Source organism: Triticum aestivum, chromosome 4B, assembly GCF_018294505.1.
Source record: "Triticum aestivum cultivar Chinese Spring chromosome 4B, IWGSC CS RefSeq v2.1, whole genome shotgun sequence".
In the NCBI taxonomy this organism is placed as follows: Eukaryota; Viridiplantae; Streptophyta; class Magnoliopsida; order Poales; family Poaceae; genus Triticum; species Triticum aestivum.
The window spans coordinates 222067204-222074419 of NC_057804.1; positions in this window are offsets into that span (position 1 = coordinate 222067204).

A 7216-nucleotide genomic window follows, 5' to 3' on the forward strand; every position below is an offset into this window, starting at 1 on the left:
GTATGCATCCTTGGCCGCGTAATCCTTGGATTGTTGTCTTCTTTCATGTTGGCGTAGAAGGGGTCGATGATGGTCTCGGTGAGGTCAACCACAGAGTTCTTCTCCTGCCCATTGTCGATGATCTTGTATTGCTTCTGGATGTCGACAAGCTTGTTGCACCAGATGGCTGAATCGTCGCGTTCTTCCTTCCCTCCAGCGTAGCAAAGGTGCAGTCGGCATTGCCGACGAAATGGGCGAATGCTCCAGAACCTCGAATGGCCCTACAGCAGTGGTAGATGAGAACCTCGTTCCGCATGCATACCTGGGCGACGGCGATCCGCTGGTCCCTGTCAGGAGATGAATGGATGGGCGCAAGGTCTAGTCCTGCGACCTTGTGGTTTCTCGTCCTATAGGTACTGCTTGAACTCGTCGAGGCAGAACTTCACCAAGTCCAGATCGTTGGTGTACATTACATTCAACTTGGTGCAGCCATGAGACTTGTCGGTGTTCTGGGAATGGGGGTACCCAGACTTGCCTGCGTGCGGCCTATGACATGGATCCATCGATGGCCTGGTACTACCCAGCATCACCAACGACAACTCAAGACCCTCGCGAGAGGCCAAGCCTCACGAGGCGGACGACACCAAGACCTCCAAAGGAAGCAACCTCCTCAGGCTGGCTCCCAAGGAGTAGAGATTTCCATGCAAGGCTCACCTCGCGAGGTTCGAGTGACGTGAGCCATGACGACCAAGGCTAGGAGGGTGCCAACGGGCGTAGTGTACCACTTTCCTCTTTGGTGCTAAGGAGGCAAGCGCAGGCGCGGAGTCCTGAGGAATCAGCTAAACGTTTCCATTCTCGTGCAACATGACCAAGACAGCAAGGACGGTAGGACGGAGGTCATCACCAAGCCCACCACGGCGTCACGACTAGAGGCTTTTGTAGGCGAAGACTACTTTCGTCAGGATAAGATGTACTGGTTGTCTCCCTTCAAATTTGGCCGTGGTGGGATCCCTTCCTGCCTTCATTTGGGAAGAGGACCAAGGCCACTATAAATAGGACCCATCCAGCACTATAGAAGAAGGAGGAGAATCATTCCACCCTCACCATCTTGCTCGAGCTCAAGAACACACTTCCTGAGGTTGTTCTCCACTGTACTAGTTCATCCTTAGCCCTTCGAGGCCAATCCACCACAAAGCAGGAGTAGGGTTTTACACCGCAAGTTGGCCTGAACCTGGGTAAACTGTCGTGTCTCCTCTCCTTTGAGTTCGTCGAGCTAGGCTGTGCGATTGGCGAGTAGGCAGACTGGGGAGGTTGAGTTCTTCGTACGCACCCTAGAGTTCAAACCTTTGAAGGATTGCGGAACCCGAAATCCAACATTTGGCACGCCAGGTAGGGGTACGTCGAAGATCCGCCGCTCCGTCCACTGTGCTCCGCTGCGCTCCATTGTCGGCTCTCATTGAGGGCGCTCCTGCATCGACCGGATCGACGCGTGCCTTCAGAGGAGCCAAGGGCCTCCGAGCTTTCACCCGTGCCTTGCAGCAGGTGCAGTGGCCACTCAAGTTCAGGCCGGAGTTGCCGCCCCGCTACGATGGCGCGACAGATCCGGTAGGCTTCCTCCAAGCATACGAGGAGGCAGTTTGGGCGGCCGGTGGCGACCACAAGTTCATGGCCAACTGGCTCCACATGGCCCTCCTGGGCGCGCCGCACGCCTGGCTGCTCAACTTTCCCGGGTCTTCAATGGCCTCCTGAGTGGAGCTGCGTGGCCTCTTCATCGCGCGCTTCGCGGTGCCGGCGCCCCACGTCATCGCAGCCCACCTTGGTGGTCCATAGGCGCTGCCCTCGGACTGCCACATCAAGTAGTTCTTTCGCCAAGTGGGTGCCGCCCACGTGAAACAGGGGGCTCCCTCGGGCTGGGCGGCGCCCAAGGCCGACCTCATCTTCGACTCAACGGATTACCCTGCTACCACTGCAGGCGCAGACGCACTCCCAATGCTCTGCACCCCCACCATCTGCAACTTGGCAGTCACCAAGACCCTCATCGACGGTGGAGCCGGCCTCAACATGCTCCATGTGGAGGCATTCGGCTTGCTTCATGTGCCCCATGGCCGACTCCATCCCACAAAGCCTTTCTCTGGAGTCGTCGACGGTCCACCTGCCCCTGGCGAAGATCCACCTCCCCGTCACCTTCGGCACCCGCGACAACTACCGCACCGATCTTATCGACTTCGACATCGCCCAAATCAGCCTCCCGTACAACGCCGTTCTTGGGTACCCAGCCCTAGCCATGTTCATGGCAGCGACTCATCCGGCCTACAATCTCATGAAGATGTCGGGAAGTAGCAGCATCCTCACGGTGGCAGGAGACACCAAAGACGCGACGTTGGCCCTCAAGCTCGCCTTCAGGTCTGCAACGGCCACATAGTCAAGTGAAGAAGGAGCCCCATAGGGCCTGGGGGCCGCACTAGCGAAGAAGAAACAATTGTTCTCCCAAGATCGTGCCAAGACGAAGCAAGTACCGGTTGATGAAGACGGAGCATCGGCCGCCACCTTCACCATAGTTGCCAACCTCCCTCTAGATCAAGAGAAGGTGTTGGTCAGCTTCTTACGAGCCAACAAGGAAGTGTTTGTGTGGGAGCCCAAAGACCTGGTTCGGATCCCGAGGGGAATAATCGAACATCACCTGAGGGTGTGCCCCCCAACATGCACCCAGTAAAGCAGAAGGCACGACGGCAGTCCGCAGAGAAGCAGGCATTCATCGTCCAAGAGACTCTCAAACTATAGGATGCAGGTGTCATTCGGGAGGTACGGTACCCGGAGTGGCTGGCGAACCCAGTTATTGTCCCCAAGAAGGGCGGGAAGGAGCGCATGTGCCTCGATTTTACCAACCTCAACAAGGCATGCCCTCAAGACCCCTTCCCACTCCCGCGCATCGATCAGATCGTCGACTCTACCGCCGAGTGCGATTTGCTGTGGTTTTTGGACGCCTTCTCGGGCTATCACCAAATCAAGATGGTTGTGGAAGATATGGAGAAGACAACTTTCTTGTTCCCATGCGGAGTGTACTGCTACACCTGCATGCTATTCGGGCTGCGTAATGCCGGAGCAACCTTTGAATGGCTAATACATATCACTCTGGGCCAACAGTTCGGGAGGAATGCTGAGGCTTACGGCGACGACATAGTGGTGAAGTCTCGGGAGGCAAGGACCCTCATCGGGGACCTAGAAGAAACATTTGCCAGTCTGCGCAAAGTGGACCTGCGGCTCAACCCAGAGAAGTGTTGGCATCCCCTCCGGCAAGCTACTAGGTTTCCTGGTGTCGCACAGGGGGATCGAGTCCAACCCAGAGAAAGTCAAGGCCATAGAAAATATGAGCCTGCCACAAACCCCCAAGGAGATGCAGAAGCTGGAAGGTTGTGTGACCTTGCTGGGGCGCTTCATTTCCAAGTCGGGGAGCACGCCCTCCCGTTCTTCAAGCTGATGAAAAGGAAGGGGCCGTTTGAGTGGACCCCTAAAGCTGATGCGGCTTTCCAAGACCTCAAGAGATACTTCACCAGCCCACCGGTGATGGTGGCACCGCGTCCCCTTGAGCCCTTGGCGCTCTACCTAGCCGCCAAGCCTCACTCCGCTAGTGTGGCGCTGGTGGCACTAAGGGAAGAGCTCCCGACCAAGGGCCCACGACGGGGCGCCTCGTCGTCAAGCTGGGCGCTGCAGCCCCAGGATGGCGCTCCTGAGGCATCAGCTGCCCCACCAGTCAACATCGCTCCTGAGACCCCAATCGACCTCCCAGGCAGCGGGGCTCCTGGGGATGGAGCTCATGAGGCCGTGGCTGGTGCGACACACGACAAGACCCCTGAAGGCCAGCATACTCAAGAGATACAAGACCTCACCAATGCCTCCTCCCTCGTCAAAGCACCCGGTCTAGTTCGTGAGCACGATGATGCGGGAGGCGCAGGCACGCTACCCCATGCTGCAAAAGCTCTTGCTCACACTCCTCGTCGCCTCCCGGAAGCTGCGCCACTACTTCCAAGGCCACCCCATCAAGGTCGTCTCAGCCTACCCATTGGAGAGGGTGCTCTGGAGCTCTAATGCTGCAGGAAGGGTCGCATAGTGGAACATTGAGCTGCAGGCATTCAAGCTGGAGTACAGCACCATGAGGGTCATTAAGGGTGTGGCCCTCGCAGGTTTTGTGGCAGAATGGAACGACGTCCCTTACCGAGAAGTATTCGAGTTCCGTTCCCTCCTGCCCGGAGACGAGGCGCCAGACGGATGGATCATGTACTTCGACAGCGCGTTCATGCGCCAGGTCGCGGGGGCTGGAGCAGTCCTCATTTCACCTACTAAGGATGAGCTTTACTACGCGGTACAACTCTGCTTCCAGCAAGGCAAAAAGGTCTCCAACAACATCGCGGAATATGAGGGCCTAATTGCCAGCCTCAGGGGTGCAGCGGCATTGGGAGTGAAGCGTCTCACCATTAGGGGTGACTCCCAGCTCGTCGTCAACTTCTCCAACAAAGAGTACACAACGAAGGACGAGCACATGGAAGCATACCTGGAGGAGGTACGCAAAATGGAAAAACCATTCTTGGGCTTGGAATTGTAGCATGTGCCACGAGGCACAAGCAAGGAGGCGGACAACATCGCCAAGAGGGCTTCCCGACGGCTACCTCAGGAGACATGCGTCTTCGAGGAATGGCTCTTCAAGCCGCCTGCAGCCCCCCTCCCCCGCTGTGGAATCAACACCACCTCAAGAGGATCTCCCCGAGCCCCTGCGACAGGTGCCCCAGCTTGCGGCCCTTCCTCGGGGGCCCGTCTGCTCCTCGCGCTCGATCCTCAGGAGGGGTGAAGAACCGAGGAGTTCAAGGTGTATTTGCTTGAGGGGACCCTACTGGAGAAGGAGGACTATGCCGAGCGCGTGGCTCGCCAGGCCACCACATACTTCATCTAGGACGGTGAGCTGTACCGTAAGCGGCCCAACGATGTTTCTTTGCGATGCATCTCTAGGGAGCAGGGGCATCACTCTTCATCGCGCACCCTCATGGGCTAGGCGTTCCATAGTGGGTTCTACTAGCCCACGACACTCAACGACGCCATAGAGCTGGTGAAATCCTGTGAAGCCTGCCAATTCCATGCCAATAAGATCCATCAGCCTGCTCAGGGCCTCCAGACCATCCCGCTCACATGGCCGTTCGTGGTCTGAGGGCTAGATATTTTAGGGCCATTCCCTTGAGCGCCTGGGGGCTCCCGCTACCTCTATGACGCCATCGACAAGTTCACCAAGTGGGCGGAGGTAGAAGCTATCTGCACCATCCCGGATGGCTCGGCCATCAAGTTCATCAAGGGCCTCGTGAGCCGATTTGGGGTTCCTAATCTCATCATCCCCGACAATGGCTCGCAGTTCACCAGCTCCCTTTTCAAAACATATTGTGCTAACTTTGGAACGTAGATATGCTACGCTTCGGTGGCACACCCCACGAGCAATGGCCAGGCCGAGCACGCTAATGCAGAGGTACTGAGAGGCCTCGAGGCAAGGACCTTCAAGAAGAAGCTTGAGGCCTACAGCAGGGGCTGGCTCGACGAGCTCCATTCCGTGCTGTGGTCCATCCGCAGCACCGCAACCAAGCCGACGAGCGAGACCCCGTTCTTCCTTGTCTATCGAGCTAAAGCGGTTCTCCCTCACGAGGTCAAACATCACTCCACACGGGTCTTGTCGCTTGACGAGGCACGCCAGGACACCACGTGGGGGGTGGATCTCGTGCTGGGGGAGGAATGCCGCCGTCAAACCTCGCTCCGAGCAGCAAGATACCAGCAGGCGCTGCGGCGGTACCACTGCCACAGCGTCCGCCCCAGGAGGCCTGGCACGCCGCGCCTGGAGACACATGATGGGATCCCCATCCAGAATGCCTGGTGTCGGTGTCAAAACCGGCGGATCTCGGATACGGGGTCCCGAACTGTGTGTCTAAGTCTAATGGTAACAGGAGGTGGGGGACACGATGTTTTACCCAGGTTCGGGCCCTCTTGATGGAGGTAATACCCTACTTCCTGCTTGATTGATCTTAATGATATGAGTATTACAAGAGTTGATCTACCACGAGATCGTAGAGGCTAAACCTTAGAAGCTAGCCTATGATTATGATTGTTGTTGTCCTACGGACTAAACCCTCCCGTTTATATAGACACCGGAGGAGGCTAGGGTTACACAGAGTCGGTTACAAAGAAGGAGATCTACATATCCGGATTGCCAAGCTTGCCTTCCACGCAAAGGAGGGTCCCATCTGGACACGGGACAAAGTCTTCAATCTTGTATCTTCATAGTCCAACAGTCCGGCCAAAGTATATAGTGCGGCTGTCCGAGGACCCCTTAATCAAGGACTCCCTCAGTAGCCCCTGAACCAGGCTTCAATGACGATGAGTCCGGCGCGCAGATTGTCTTCGGCACTGCAAGGCGGGTTCCTTCTCCGAATACTCCATAGAAGATTTTGAACACAAGAATCGTGCCCGGCTCTGCAAAACAAATTCCATATACCATCGTAGAGAGCACAATATTGCACAAATCTAATCTGCTGACAACTTTTTATAGTATGACATCATGCCATGGTCCAGTCATTATTCGAACCGTTTTCCGCAACCAGCCACTGCACGTAACGCGAGGCGGTTTCCTTGACACGTCTTGTCGAAGCAGAGATCGTGTCCCCTTATGGCGGGATTCTCATCAATACGGGCATGGGTAACCCAACCTCGCCATCAATCGTGGCGCTTGGGGAATGAGCGATTTTAACGGAAGTGGGAAGGCACACAGTTTCGACCGCCTTTATAAAGAGATAGGGATCCTCCTTTTCACCCACGCCTTCTTCCTCCTTCGCTCATCCATTCTTGCACGCTCGAGCTCCAGCGCCCCAGTTCTCACCTTCTCCGTACAGCCATTCCAAACATGTCCGAAGCGGGAGGCAAGTGGATGGCCTCCTCTGTCACGGAGGAGGACATTAAGAAGCTCCGGGAGGCCGGATACTTGGCCGCTGACATCGCGCACCGGCTCCCGGACGCGGGGCAGATCGTTCCGACTCTGGAACCCCACGAGAGGGTTGTGTTCCTCCCCACTTCGTCCGTGGACTGGGATTCCCCCTCCACCCATTTGTCCGAGGGCTCATGTTTTACTATGGGCTAGATTTTCATGATCTGGCCCCTAATTTCATCCTCAACATCTCGGCATTCATCGTCGTGTGCGAGGCTTTCCTCCACA